This window comes from Alexandromys fortis, unplaced genomic scaffold, assembly GCF_014885135.2.
Source record: "Alexandromys fortis isolate MF-2015 unplaced genomic scaffold, M_Fortis_MF-2015_v1.1 scaffold_83, whole genome shotgun sequence".
Taxonomy (NCBI): domain Eukaryota; kingdom Metazoa; phylum Chordata; class Mammalia; order Rodentia; family Cricetidae; genus Alexandromys; species Alexandromys fortis.
Window position 1 is genome coordinate 218,582 of NW_026068001.1, and position 15,830 is coordinate 234,411.

General features: G+C 37.5%; 1 protein-coding gene across 2 annotated transcripts in view; it reads left to right on the top strand.

Moving 5' to 3' along the window:
- The window catches only part of Dgkk (diacylglycerol kinase kappa), a 108,459-nt gene that overhangs the window by 45,010 nt on the left and 47,619 nt on the right, over positions 1 to 15,830 (top strand). The gene's annotated exons all lie outside the window — the stretch shown is intronic.

Sequence of the window (15,830 nt, forward strand, 5' to 3'; positions counted from 1 at the left end):
ACACACCAGTTCTGGTGTCAAATGTGTTGGGAAAAAGATAGAATTCTGGTTCCTGAGCCCAGTGAGTGTTTAGGTAGTTAGGGAGACAAGATATACACAAACATGCTAGTACTGAAGTTAGTTCTCAGCTAAACAGATATTAAAGTAGTATAGGGATGCAGAAGAGGAATGGATATTCATGTCTTCTAGGAAGAATTAGTAGAGAAAAAACTTGAGTTTGACCCTGAAAGATAAAAGGGACTTAATTAGTGGCAAGGGTTTGGGTCACCAGGGAGTCCTGAACATGGAAACTGCTATAAGAAAAAAAAAAACTAATTACCAGGAAAAGAGAATCTTCTTAAAATACAATGAAACATGGCTGGGAAATGTTTAGGAATATGGCCACGACAAGCAGGGTCAGAGAGGTGAACTGGTGCTAATGGCAGATGTTCTTCCATGCCAGGCGAAGGAGGGAAGACTTACAATAGGATGACATTTCAATTGAAAGATTGAAGAGAGAGAGTTGTTCACTTTAGAAATACACACTGGAGCCATTGGGGAGATTGCTCAGTGGCTAAAGCTTGCTAATGAGTGTGAGAACCTGAATTTGGATACCAGGACCCACATAAAAAGTCTGACATTGCGGTATATTCTGTCAACTTAGAGGTGCAGAGGCAACTGAATCCCAGGAGTTAATTCACCAAACAGTGTAGCTAAGACGGCAATGCTTAGGTTGAGTGAGAGACCCTGTCTCACAAAATAAGTTAGGGAGCACTATACATGTAGATACCTGATGGCCTCCTCCACATTTGCACATAGGTACACCTGCACGTATGTATGTCACATATGTACAAACGTGTACACCACACACACATACACAAAATACAGAAGGGATTAGACAAGGGGAAAACTAGAGGCTAGAACTTCAGGGAGGAAGCTATATATCACCTCAAGCAAGACAAAGTTAAGTCCCAGAAGGATGCTAGAAAATATAGTGGAGTAAGAAGAGAAGCTAAATACAAGAAAAAGCCAAAGTGGGCTAGGGATGGAAGTCAGTGGTAGAACACACCATGTGAGAGGACTTTGGTTTTTTTTTTTAATATTTATTTATTTATTTATTTATTTATTTATTTATTTATTTATGATTTCTGTCTCTTCCCCACTGCCGCCTCTCATTTCCCCCCTCCCCTAGTCAAGTCCCCCTCCCTCGTCAGCCCAAAGAGCAATCAGGGTTCCCTGCCCTGTGGGAAGTCCAAGGACCACCCACCTCCATCCAGGTCTAGTAAGGTGAGCATCCAAACTGCCTAGGCTCCCACAAATCCAATAGGTACAGTAGGATCAAAAACCCATTGCCATTGTTCTTAAGTTCTCAGTAGTCCTCATTGTCTGCTATGTTCAGCTAGACCGGTTTTAACCCGGGCTTTTTCAGACCCACATCTCCAGCATTGAAGGCATATGGTAGGAAAAGCATTTTGGACAGGGAAGTAAGATTCCAACAATGTTCTAAAGGCCCAATCTTAGAAATTTTCCTTTGTGGCTTTTCATTTTTTCCAATATATTTAAAATAGATTCATTTCTCATACAATGCATCCTGATTACAGTTTCCTATCCCTCTACTCCTCCAAGTTCCTCCCCACCTTTCCTCCCATCCAGATCCACTCCCTTTCTGTTTCTTATTAGACAAAAACAGAGGTAACAATAAAATGTAATAAGAGAAAACCAAAAAAACCCATAACACCTAAGTTGGACAAGACAAACAGCAGAAGAAAAGAGCCCAAGAGAAGGCATAAGAATTAGAGACCTACTTATTCACATACTCAACAGTCCGGTAAAAACACTAAAGCAAAAACCATAAAATATACACAGAGGAACTGATGCAGTCCTATGCTTGCTGCTTTGGGCTCTGTGAGCGCATATGAGCTTTTCTCAGTTGATTTAGAGGGCCGTGTTCTCCTGGTGTCCTCCATCCCCTCTGGCTCTCACACTCTTTCCACCACCTCTTCTGTGGAATTGCCTGAGCTTTGCAGAGAGAGAGAGAGAGAGAGAGAGAGAGATGTGATGGTGATATCTCATCTAGAGCTGAGTGATCCAAGGTCTCTCCTTGCACAATATTGAACATTGAAGTGATTCTCAGCCATTTGAGTTTCCTCCATTAAGAATTCTGTTTAGATTTGTACCCCATTTTTATTGGATTAATTGTTTTTTGATATCTAGTTTCTTGAGTATAGATATAGATAGATAGATAGATAGATAGATAGATAGATAGATAGATAGATAGGAAATTAGTCTTCTATTGAATGATAAATTTCTTTGCCTTTCTGTAGGCTGCCACTTTGTCCATATAGCATTGACCTTTGCCATGTAGAAGCTTTTAGTTTCAAGAAGTCCCTTTATTAATTGTCCATCTTAGTGCCTGCACTAATGTTGTTCTATTCAGAAAATCTTTTTCTGTTCCAGTGCATTCAAAGCTATCCCCCACTTTATCTTCTATCAGGTTCCATGTATCTCGTTTTATGTTGAGGTCTTTGATACACTTGAGTTTTGTGAAGGGTGGTGAATATGGATCTGTTTGACTTCTTGTTCATGTGGCCATCCAGTTTGACCAGCACCATTTGTTGAAGACACTGTCTTTTCTCCAATGTGACTTTCTGGCTTCTTCATCAAAACTCAGTTGTCAATGGTTGTTTGACTAGATGGCTGGGTCTTCAGTTCCATTCCATGGATCAACATCCCTGTTTTTGTACCAATACCATGTTGGTTTTGTTACTATAGCTCTATAATGAAATTTGAAATCGGAAATAATGATACCTCTAGAAGTTCTTTTATTGTTAAGGATTGTTTTAGCTATCCAGGGTATTTTGTGTTTCCATATGGAGTTGAGAATTAGCTTATCAAGATCTATGAGGAATTGTATAGGAATTTTGATGGAGACTGCATTGAATCTGTAGATTGCTTTTGGTAGAATGGCCATTTTTACTATGTTAATCTATGAGCATGGGAGACCTTTCCAGCTTACATTTTCTTCAAAGACTTGAAGTTTTTATCATGCAAGTCTTTAACTTTCTTGGTTAGAGTTATCCCAATCTATCTTTATATTATTATAATATAAAAATATATTATTTACAGGCATATATACATTTTATATTATTATATTGTATATTATTTACAGGTGTTACTTCCCTTATTTCTTTCTCAGTCCATTTGTCATTTGTATATAGGAGGGCTACTGGTTTTTGTGAGTTAATTTTGAATTGAGCTACTTTGCTGGAAGTTATCAACTGTGGACATTTTCTGGTGGAATTTTTTTGGATCACTTGTGTATACTATCATATTATCTACAAATAAAGATATTTGACCTTTTGAATTTGTGTCCCCATTACCTCCTTCAACTTTCTTATTGCTTTAGCTAAGACTTCAAGTACTATATTGGCTAGGTATGAAGAGAATGGACAAGTTTGTCTTGTTTCTGACTTAAGTGGAATTGCTTTGAGTTTCTTTCCACTTTATTTGTTGTTGGCTATGGGCTTACTGTGAACTACCTTTATTATGTTGATGACTATCCCTTGTATCCCTGATCACTCCTGGGACTTTTATCATGATGGTGTGTTAGATATTGTCAAGGACCATTTCTGCATCTGATGAGATTACCATGTGGTTTTTGTCTTTCAGAATTTTATATGGTGGATAACATTTATATGTTAGATTATGTTATATGGTAGATTACAGGAAGCATCCCTGCATCTCTGGGATAAAGCTTGATCATGGTTGATGATCTTTTTGATGTGTTTTTAGATGTGGCTTACTAGTATTTTATTGAATATTTTTGCAAATGTGCTCTTTCTTTCTTGTGTTTTTATATGGTTTGGGTATCAGAGTAACTGTGGTCTCATAAAATGAATGGTCAATGTTCTTTATGTTTCTATTTTATTCAATAATTTGAGGAGTATTGGTGTTAACTCTTTTTTGAAAGCCTGGTAGAATTCTGTGTTAAAACAATTAGGTTCTGAGCTTTTTATGACTGAAAAAAAAATTAATGACTTTTTTTATTTCACTGAGAATAATATGTTTGTTTAAATTGTCTATCTGATCCTGATTTAAGTTTGGTAAGTGGTATCTATCAGAAAAATTAGCCATTTCTTTTAGATTTTCCAATTCGATGGAATATAGGTTTTTAAAATACATCCTTAAAAAACAAAAAAATATGCCTTATGATTCTCTGGATTTCCTTGGTGTCTGTTTTTATGTCTCTTCTTTAATTTCTGAATTTGTTAGATTTTCTCACTCTGTCTTTTAGTTAGTTCGGATAAAGGTTTGTCTATCTTGTTGAATTTTCTCAAATAATCAACTGTTTGTATCATTGAGTCTTTGTATTGTTCTATTTGTTTCTATTTTATCAATTTTAGCCCTCAGTTTGATTACTTTTAACCATCCATTCCTTTTGAGACTGATTTCTTCTTTTGTTCTAGAGTCTTCAGGCAGGCTGCTAAGTTACTAGCGTGAGAGCTCTCCATTGGTTTTTCTTTTCTATGTAGGCACTTAGTGCTATGAACTTGCCTCTTGCAATGGCTTTCATGTGTCCTATAAATTTGGATATGTTTTATGTTCATTTTTATCCAATTCTAGAAAATCTTTAATTTCTTTCTCTATTTTTGTATTGAACCAATTTTCATTCAGTAGTGAGTTGTTCAGTTTCCATGAGATTGTAAGCTTTCTGTCATTTCTGTTGTTGTTGATGTCCAATTTCAGTCTGTGGTAGTATGATAGGAAGCAGGCTGTTATTTCAGTTTTCTTGTATCTGATGTGACTGGCTTGGTATTTGAGTATTTGGTCTGTTTTGGAGAAAGTTTCATGAGACACAGAGAAGAAGGCATATTCTTTTGTGCTTGAGTGAAATGCTTTGTAAATATCTGTTAGGTCCATTTGTTTTATAACATTAGTTAGCTTCGGCATTTCTGTTTAGTTTTTGGTTAGATGATCTGTCTGTTCAGCGTGGGGTATTGTGAGGGTCAATGTGTGAATTGAGCTGTAGTAGTGTTTCATTTACAAACGTGGGTGCCCTTGCGTTTTGGGCATAGATGTTAGAATTGCAGTGTCCTCTTGGGGGATTTTTCCTTTGATGACTATATAGTGTCCTTCTCTATCTCTTCTCACTAGTTTTGATTGGGTCTATCTTGTCGTATTAAAGTAGCTACATCAGCTTTTTCATTAGGTTCATTTGCCTGGAACCTGCAGTAGCCACACCTGTCAGGTTCACATAAAACTTCCCAAGAGGAAACATAGAGCCACTATACTCTCCTAAAAACGGAGAAGAAACAAAAACCAAAGAACAAAACACCCACCCAACAAAAACAAAACTGATATCTGTATCAGTATCTAGAACTGTAATCATCCCAATCTCAGATGCCTAGTCACCAGCAAAAACACAATCAGCAGAAACCCTAATACAGCAGGACCCGAGTATTCCAGTATAACTAGAATAAGAAAAAGATCTTAAAACAGTCCATATGAGGATGATAGAAGACCTTAAAGAGAAAATTGAATAAATACCTTAAAGAAATCCAGAAACACACACACACACAGAGAGAGAGAGAGAGAGAGAGAGAGAGAGAGAGAGAGAGAGAGAAATGAATAACACCATTCAAGACCTAAAAAATGGAAATAGAAACAACAAGGAAAACCCAAACAGATGGAATTCTGGCAATGAAAGAATTTCTGAATTCAAGCAGGAACTATAGAGACAAAGTTCACCAACAGAACACAATAGATGGAAGAAGGAATCTCTAGTGTTGCAGGTGTGAGAGAAGAAAGATACATTGGCCAAAGAAAATAAGATACATTGGCCAAAGAAAATATTAAATCTAAAAATCTCCTGACACAAAATGTCCAGGAAATCTGGGACACAGTGAAAAGACAAAAATCTAAGAATAATGGGAATAGAGAAAGAAGAAACACAGCTTAGGTTCCAGGAAATATGTTTAAGAAAATTATACAAACCTAAAGAAGGAGATGCCTATAAAGGTACAAGAAGGATACAGGTTACCAAATAGTTTTCACCAGAAAAGGAAGTCCCTTCAGCACATAATAATCAAAACTTACATAACAAAGAAATAATATTAAAAGCTGCAAGCAAAAAAAGACTTAGCCACATAAAAATGAAGACCTATTAGAGTTACACCTGGTATCTCATTGGAGACTCTAAAAGCCAGAAAGACCAGGACAGATGTGTTGCAGACTCTCAAAGACCACAACTGCCAGCTGAGACTACTATACCCAGTAAAACTTTGAATCACTATAGATGGAGAAAATAAGATATTCCATGATAAAACCAAATTTAAGCAGTATCTACCTACAAATCCAGCCTTACAACAGTTGCTATGAGATAAACTCCAACCTATAGACATTACTGCTTCCAAGAAAACACAGGGAATAAATAATCTCAGACCAGTATATTAAAAAGAGGAGAAACACACACACACATACTAACACACACCACTACCACCACAATCGCCGCCACCACCTACAGCAAAAACAAAACAACAGGAATCAACATTCATTGGTCATTGATACCTCTCAATATCAATGGTCTTAATTCCTCAATAAAAAGACATAGACTAACAGAATGAATGCAAAACAGAATCCATCCTCCTGCTGCAGGCAAGAAACACACTTCAACATCAAGACTAGACATTACTGCAGGGCACAGGGTTGGAAAAAGATTTTCCATGCATATGGACCTAAAAAGACTCTTCTCCCCTCCCCCCCCCCAGCATTCTGTGGTTGTCTATAGTTCTTTGTATAGGATTGAGGCCTCTTGGGCTTTCCTACTTTGTCCACGTTACCTTGTCGGCAATTCAGCTCAGATTTGACAGTCCTGGTGAGAGTTTATGGGTGTAGCTTCTTCCATTCCTAGGAAACATAACCCCACAGCAAACTCCCTGTTCCTTTGGCTCTTAAAAACTTTTCCCCACCTCTTGCACAATTAAGATATGTGTATGTGCATGTAACAACATTATTTCATGAAAAGAGAAGCTATGTGTTTGAAAAAGATCAAGGAGGGGCTTGGAAGGAGGACAGAGAAAGGGATATTGATGTAATTATAATATGATCTCAAGAAATAAAAGAAATAATTATTTTATTTTTTTTTTAAATTTTTGATCAGGAGCTTACCAAGCTGCCCAGGCTAGCCTTGAATTCATTTGGTAGCCTAGACAGACCTTAGACTTGTGATATTCCAGTCTCCATAGAAACTGATACTAAAGCCCTATATTCCCAGTCTCAATAACTCTAACTCTATATGGTAGTTCTGCTTTTAATTTTTTGAGAAATCTCTATGCTGTTTTTTCAAACTGGTTATCTTAATTTGCATTTTAATAAATGACTTTTCAAAACTCCCTTTGTTCAGTATCTTTCCAATACTTTGTATCTCTCATTTCTTTTGATCAGGGCATTCTTTTTTTTTTTTTTTTTTTTTTTTTTGTCAAAGCCTCCGTTTATTAGGATCATGGTTGCTGCTTATATAGCCCCTGAAGGGTAGGGAAACTGAACTCTGCGTGTTCCAGGTCACGTAGGCCAGGAGGTAGGCCAAGAAGTCACAAGTTGCCACACCTGGTTCCCTGGATAGCTGGAATGTGAGGCGGGTTCCGCTAACAGATTAGCAGTTAATTGGCTGTGGGGCAGGTTCTCAATAGAACATAATTATGGGTGTGAGGTTCCCTGCAGACTCCCCAGGGTGATGGTTTCTGTAATGATTTTTAGAGGGGAAATGGCTCCTGACATATTCCCCCTCTCTTATATAAAGGCAAGCAGTTATTAAGTGGAGGGCACCAAGTCAGAGCAAGAATAGGATGCTATCTTACCAAGGTTTGATTTGCATTTAGTGTTTAGTGATACTGAGCATTTTCAATTGACCTTCACAAAAAGGTCTGTTCAGGTCTGTTGACCTTTTAAATGACTGTGTTTTATTTTTTATTTTATTTTTTATTAGTTTCTTTTAGGGAACTAAAATATAATTACATTGTTTTCCACTTTTATTCTTCCCAGAAATCCTCTTTTGTACCCCACCTTGCTTCTATATATATATGTGTGTGTGTGTATGAAAAAGGCTATTATATATGTGTGTGTTTGTGTGTGTATACACACATATAGGATTATTTTCTTAATATTTTTCTTAATATTTTTGATAGATCATTATTAGCATATAGAAACACAAATGATTCGTGTATTCTAACTTTATACTCACCATTTTTAATGTTTTTTTCTAGTCTAAGGGCAATGGATATAGTAGGATTAGATCATCTATCCATCTATCTAACTACATATATCAGAAAATTTAGGGTTGCTAATTTGTATATGATTTCAGAGCTGGATAGTTAGTATTAGATAACTAATTAGGGTTTAATCCTTGGATAAGATTATTTCTCCTGTTCTCAGCAGTTCTTAGTTGCCTGTGGGTCTTCATTTATGGGTGGGGCCTCACAAGATTTCCCATTTCTATTGGTGCTGTTATTGCTCAGGTTTTGTTTAGGCAGCCATATTATTGAGGCATCAGGGGTGAGCTTCCCTGTCTTTTCTGGGAAATGCAATCTCACAGTAGATTTTCTGATCCTTTAGCTCTTAAAAAATTTTCCCCATCTTTCCACCTCCTCTTCCTGAATGTATCCTGAGCCTTGGATGTAGACGTGTTGTTAGTCTATAGCTCTTGCAGGGAATATTGTCTGCTTGAGTAAAATAACGTCATTTGAATTATGTATATACATAGACTTACTTGTATTGTGTGTGATTTAAGTAAATTAATAGTAATACGATTCCGTATGGCTTTTTAGACCTCCTTGATGCTATTTATCCTCCTCCCTCCCTCTCCTTTTGCATTGATCTCCTTCCCCCATTGCAATTAACAGAACCTCATTTGATCTACCTTCCCCTTCCATGTCACTTGTATCATTTTATATTCCCCTCTAGTGGTACACTTATTTTCTTTGCTTTTAATTGATCTTCTTACATATTTTGGGTATTATCTCCTCCTCAGATTTACAAATATGTTCTCCCATTTTGTCCACTTTCACTCACTTGGTTTCTTCTGCTATGTTGAAGCTTTAGTTTCATATCATCCCTTAGTCTATTTTTCTTTGGTGACCTGTGCTTTCAAGGTCATGTAAAGAAAGATGATGTCCAAAATCATGCTGTGTCTTCTAGGGTTTTAGTAATTTTATAGTTTTGGGTCTTTTATTTGCTTCTTTTACTTATTTAGACTTGACTTGATTTTTGCATATGATAGAAATGTCAAATTTTATCCCTCTGCATATTGATTGATATATAGTTAAGATGCCCTTTCTTCATATTGTGTTCTAAAAAACCTTTGCCAAAACTTGATCATAAGTGCATGGGGTCTATTTTTGGGTTTCCTGTTTTATTGGTTTATATTTTTAATGCCAGTGCCATGCTGTTTTGATTATAATCACTTTATGTTTTCAAATCAAGGAGTATGATGCTGCTAGCTTTGTTCTTTGTTTCAGAATTATTTTTGGGCTCCATACAAGTTTAAAGTAGTTTATTCCAGCTCTGTGGATGTAATGTTTAAATTTCCATAGAGATTGTGTTGAATCTATGGACTGTGTATTATTGACATTTTCATAGTATTAATTCTGTAACCTAAAAACATGTATCTTTTAATTTATTTCTGTTTCTTTGATTTATTTCACTACTGTGTAATACTTTTCACTATATAGATCCCTTACATCCTTGGTTATATTTATATGTAAGAACTAAACTTTAAACTTGCTTTTATAAGTATGACTATTTTCTTAATATTTTTGGTAGATAGTTATTAGCATACAGAAACACAAATGATTTTGGATTCTGATTTTGTATCCCACAACTTTACATAATTCAACATTTTTAATGTTTTTTCTAGTCTAAGGACAATGGATATAATAGAATCATCAGCAAATAGAGACAATTTTACATTTTCCTTTTCTATTAGAATGGTTCTTAGTTCTCTCTCTTCCCCAATTGCCCTGCTAGGACTTCCAGTACTGTGCTGAAAAGGAGTGACATTTGGCAATCTGTTTTGTCCTTGATCATAGAGAGAAAGCTTTCCGCTCTTCACTGTTGAGAACTGTGTTATCTATGGATTCGTCATAAATGGCCTTTGTTATGTTTGGGTACACTCCTCTTGCATATAACCTATTGAGATCTAGCTAGCAGGGATGCTGCATTTTGTCGAATGCTTTTTCTGCATCTGTTGAGATGGTCCTACTAATTTTTACTTGAATTTGTTAAAATAATATATAGCACATTTGTTGATTTGAATATGCTAAACTACTTTGAATCCCAGTGAGGAAAATTCCACTTGATTGTGGTTATCAAACTCAGTTTTTTGCATTTTGTTGAGGATTTTTGCATCTATCATCATCAGAGATATTGGCCTGTAAGTTAATTTATTTCTTATAATAGTCTTTCTATTATTTTAGCGTCAAGGAAATGCAAGCCTTGTAGCACGAGTTTCTGAGTATCATTCATTCTTTGATTCTATAGATGATTTTAAGAAACTTGTTTAGTATTTCTTGTGGTTCTGAGGCACAAACTCATGCTTCATGCACTCAAGGCAATAAGTTTACTGCTGAATTACAGCTACATCCCTTCTTTCTATTTTAAATATTTGATAGAATTAGGCAGTGACGTTCTCTGGGCCTGGGATGCTCTTTGGTAAATGACTTTTTATTATCTATTCATTTCATTACTTGTCATTGTTCCTCTCTGATTTTCTCTTATTCATGATTCAGTCTTACTAGGGTGTATATATCTTGGAATTGATTCATCTGCTTCTTATTGGAGGTGATGTTACTGATAAACTCTGTTTGACAAAGGCCTACTTTCCATTGCACAGGTTTTGTGCTGTCTCTTCACATGACAATGGAAAAGGGAGACAATTCTGAAGGTTCTTATATAGGAACTAATATTATTCATTATGGCTCCACCCTGAGAACATAGTCATTTCTCAAAGGCTCTCTGGTAATACAGCCACATTGAGAGTTGGGCTTTCAGTAGAGTATGTGTGTGTGCGTGCATGTGTGTGTGTGTGGGGGGGAGTTACACAGCTATTCAATCCATTGAGAGTAAGAGTCTGATTGGAGCAGTGGAGTGTGTATTTTAGAGATGATAAAAATTAAACACAAATATCCAACAATTAGGCCCTGAGAAGTTTAGGACAACTAACCTTTCTTAGCAATTTGTATGCCTGCGACAGTGTTGAATCTGTCTTCAAATTTGATTTATTTATGTATTCTTATTTTAAAAAAAAGTCTTTTTATTTTACATATCAACCTCAGTCCACTCTCCCCCCTGCTTCCCCCCTTCTCCCCACCCCACCCCCATCCACTCCTCAGAGAGGGTGAGGCCTCCCATGGGGAGTCAACAAAGTCTGTCACGTCACATCATTCGAGACAGGACCAAGCCCCCTGCTCCCCGCATGCCCCCACGCACCTCCCTGCCCCCCCCCCGTATCTAGACTGAACAAGGTATCCCTTCAAAGGGAATGGGCTCCAAAGAGCCATTTCATGCCATAGAGATAAATATTGGTTCCACTGCCAGTGGTCCCACAAATTGCCCAAGCCACACAACTGCCACCCACATTCAGAGGGCCTAGTTCAGTCTCCTATACAGGATCCCCAGCTGTCAGTCTAGACTCAGTGAGCTCCCACTAGCTCAGGTCAGCTGTTGCTGTGGGTTTCTCCATCATGGTCTTGATCCCTTCGCTCATATTATCTCTCCTCCCTTTCTTCTACTGGACCCCAGGAGCTCAGTCCAGTGCTTAGGTGTGGATCTCTGTATCTGCTTCCATCAGTTACTGTCAAATTTGATTTTTAAAAATTCATATCAGCAAATAGAAATACCTGTAGTGACATCCTATGCCAATCCATGGCTGCTATAACAAATTACCAAAAAACTTTGGGACTTAAAGAACACAAATTTACAAACTGGGTGTAATTTATAAATCCCTGTATTCTTATTACTTAAGAGAAGGTCAAGATCATCCTTGGCTAACTAGCAAATTTGAGGACAGTCTGGGTTACATGAAACCCTGCTTTAAATCAAAATAAAAAACAGAAATGTATTCTCTTACATTGGAGAAATGTAAAACACAAAAACAAAAATGTCTTCTCTTATCTTGGAGGCTTGAAGCCCAAAATCAGAGTGTGAGTACAGTCATGTCTCTCTGACGGCCTTCAGGAGGAATCCTTTGCCTTTTCCGAGGTTTTGGTGGTTACTGGAAATCCTTGGTGTTCTTGGACTTGCTATGTACTATTCCGGTTTCTGCCTGGGCCATCACATTGTGCTTTCCTGTGCATTTATTTATTTATTTATTTATTTATTTATTTATTTATTTATTTATTTTAGCTTCCCAGGTTGTTCTCTCTGTGTCTGTACTCAAATTTCTCTTTTTCTAAGAATACCAGTGAGGTACCAGAAAGACTTTTTGCATGTTCATTTCTGGACTCTGTGTATGTTCCTTTTGGGGGCAATATTTCTCCTCTACCTGTGGGCATGTGACACCTCCAAAACAATGTATCTGCTTTTAAATTTCTGCATTGGAAGTAGTGGAGGACAGATATTCCCATTCTGAAATGGAGAAAATAGAAGGACTAAAAGGGCTGCTTATCTAAAGACAGCTGGCGATCCAGAAAGGCAAGTTCCATTAGGCTTGTAGGCCTACAGCTAATTTTCTGTGGCTCAGTGTTGTCACCTGACTTCATTCTTTCAGCCCACCTGAGTGCCATCTTCTCTCTGTAACAAAAAAAAAAAAACCACCTTCTGTAATCTAGGAGGCAACCCCACCCTCTGGAACGAAAGAGGCAATGACTTCCTCCAATAGGCCCATACTCACATGTTGGCCAAAATAACAAACTGGAGTCTCTCACCAGCATTGCTGGCCTCCAAGTCATCACTGGAACCCATTATTCTGTTTTCCTGAAGTAACAATGCAAACCTACAGCAGGATAGCTTTCTTCATCACTTGGCTGCTGTAGAGTCTCAGTAGTCTTATAACCTCCTTTTATCGAGTCTTGTGTCTTGAGCTTTTCAGTCTATGGCGACCGTATTCTGCTGAGATCACCGATTTAAACCTAGTGTCCCATACTGAATCTTCCCAGAAAAGCTTTGTCTACCCATACACTGGATGTTGACACCAGAGTGACTATTTTGTGCTTGAAATACAAATAGATTGAGAAGTTGCCAAATCTTCAAGGTCTGCCCACTTTTTACTTAGTAATTCTTTTATGAGTTGAACTGTAACCCTACCCCAAATTCATATGTTGAAGCTTAAGCTCCAAATGTGGCTGTGCTTAGAAATAAGACTTGAAGGATGTGATTAATGTCAAATGTTTTTGTTATGAGAAAAAAAAACAACCAAGGATCACTTTCTTTCTTCATATTCCTGTATTAAGTAAAAACCATGCAAGCAGATAGAGAAAGTGGCCACATCCATGCCATGGAGGAGGCCTTGGGAAGTACATTGGTTGATTGTTTGCTTTTGAGCTTCCCCATCTCCAAGCAGTGAGAAGATGGCTTTCCATTGTTTAAGCCACCCACTCTGTATATGGAAAGCCAAGTAGACTAAGAACGGTTTCCACAGCAACATATCTCTTTCCTCTTTTATTTTCTATAAGCAGCAGAAAGAAAACATACTGTACCTTCATACTTTGCTTGCAAGTTTTGACAGCCAAAGGTTCAAGTTCACTATTTGAACACACTGCTTTCACCCAACAGGGCAATGAAATGCTTCTCTTCCACTCTAAAACGTGTCCTTTCTGCCACCCTCCTCTAATGCCTCTTGTTTGCGTTGGAGACTGGTCCAGAAGCAGTTCGTTTTCCTAATAGCACTCTACTCAAGGCAGTGTAGTCTTCTCAAGATCATCTGTCTCACAACTCATAGTAGTGATATACTAGACAGCTGTCACAGCACTCTCCTGTTGTTAGTGCCGGATACAGAAACATCTGCATCTCAATTTGAAAATCTTTCCTCCTTTTCCAGGCTTGCTGGAACAACCAGAAACTGGGTGGACTGAACAGCAGTTATGTTCTCATGTTTCTAGCAGGTAGAGATCTGGATTTGAGTTCATGAAAGGGTCCGAGTCTCTTTGAAGGCTCTAGAAAGAGGATCTTTCTTTGCCTCTTCCTACAGTCTGGTGATTACAGACCAACCTTAATATTTCTTGGCTTGCAGGTGCATTATTGACTCTCTGCACCCACTGTCACGTGATGTTCTCTCTTGTGTGTCTGTATACCGTATATTATCACAAGGTGTTCTCCTCTTTGACTGTATCTCTTTCCTTACTTTCTTATTCTTAGAAAGACACCAGTCCTTGAATCAAGTCCCACTTGGTTACATCTGTTAGGATAGTGGTTCCCAATAAAGTCATATTCTCAGGTACCAAAGGTTAGGACTTGAAAGGATTTTGGAGGACATACAATTCAAACTACCACACATACTCATCCAGGACTGGTTGCATCAAACTTTTCTCACAGAATAAGATGAACATGAGAGATCCAAATCCCACTCTCTTAACAACTGAACCCAAGCAATGTCCATTAAATATGAATTCCATTATAGTTAATACATAATCAAGAGTTTTTCATTTCTCCTGCTTGCTCCTGTAGAGCCTTGTACAGTCTTTAAAAATGTATTGTCACCATGTTATGACTATCTGTTTGAGAGTTTCCTCCAGTAGAGTGAGTTCCTTGATCTATGTGACTTACTGATCTCTGTAGCTCTAGTGCTTATTATGTTACACAACATACAGTCATAGGTTCCTGGGGGAGGAGGGAATGGGCTTGTTTAGTTATAGACAGCAGCCTTGGGAATAGAAAGGAACTGTGAGCTCAGAGTGCCAGTGTCAAGACTCTGTGCCTTCCAGTCTGATGTTTCTAGACCTAGAGCTTTTCAGGTGTCACTGTGTGATAAACTTCCCATCGCAAAGCAATTCCAAATTATGAGATCATGAAAGTAGCTTTTTCTACCAAAAAAAAAAAAACTTCCGCTTCAGTTCAACAGTAGGTTCCCACATCGCCAGCATACCTGTGGAGAATAGAGATCAGAAAGCATTATCTGCAGTCTATGTCTTGGTTGGCTAATTCCAATAAATGAACTAAGTGCAAACTTAAGTCTGAGCCCTCAACAGCAACCCTTTTAAGGGACTATTGTCACCTTACATCTGAGAGAATGTATTGTTCTTTCAAAATCTTACCATGCCTTTATACGCACAACCCATTATAATAATGACAAAAATAAAAAAAAACTTTGTGAGTCTATGCCTAAACTTTTTTTTTTTTTTAAAAAAAAAGCAGTAGAAACTGAGACATTCATAGGAACAAGAGAAAAGACAGGGGAAGTCCTGTGAAAATAAACACAGAACCAAGTCAGGGGGATCCAGTGCCTATACATCCATGCAACTCAAACCATTGCTCTGATACATGGCTAGGCTATGCCTTTCCTGTAGTGGTGAATGTCAGGCTGCGATATGCAGATGCTGTGTTCACAGGCATGATAACAAAAAGGTTAAAGTGATTAGTATGAAAGAAGACAGTAAGCAAAATGTCACCATAAGGACAAGGACTGTGTCTTGTTAATGATTATATCTCAAATGCTTTGAAACGTTGCAAGCATGTAATAGTGATTCAGTAAGTATTTGTTGAATAACTTATTGGACGAATTAAAATGATTAACCAAGAAACTGCTGTAGGCAGTCAAAGCATGGATTTCAAAAAAGGAAAAAGCTCATGCAAAGAGGATTTAAAAGTCTTTCAAGTGTTGTCCAAGTAGAGTAATGTTCTGCTCACTTGGCAGCTGTATTAAG